Genomic DNA, 290 nt, shown 5'->3' on the forward strand with positions numbered 1-290 from the left:
TTAACAAGAAGTGCTGTGGAAGAGGTTGTCGGAGGTGTGAACACAGCTGTGCAACAGACCAAAAGACCATTGAGTCATACAGCATTAGAGAAAGGTATGGAAACAAGAAACATTATTCTCTTTTGTTGGACCAACACAAGACAATCAAAAGATATTTGTGCACATTTTTTAAACAGTTGAGGTTAAAGTCTTAAAAATCTTTCTTTTTCTCTACCATTGGAATGCTTTATCCAAATTTGGCCCGGAGCATCCTTTGGCAAACGGGATGAAATATTATGTATAATGGGGGG

General features: G+C 37.9%; 1 pseudogene; it reads right to left on the reverse strand.

Moving 5' to 3' along the window:
• Positions 1 to 290, reverse strand: part of LOC110463694 — a 2,104-nt pseudogene continuing 1,814 nt past the window's right edge.

This window comes from Mizuhopecten yessoensis, unplaced genomic scaffold (assembly GCF_002113885.1).
Source record: "Mizuhopecten yessoensis strain PY_sf001 unplaced genomic scaffold, ASM211388v2 scaffold10921, whole genome shotgun sequence".
Classification (NCBI taxonomy): Eukaryota; Metazoa; Mollusca; class Bivalvia; order Pectinida; family Pectinidae; genus Mizuhopecten; species Mizuhopecten yessoensis.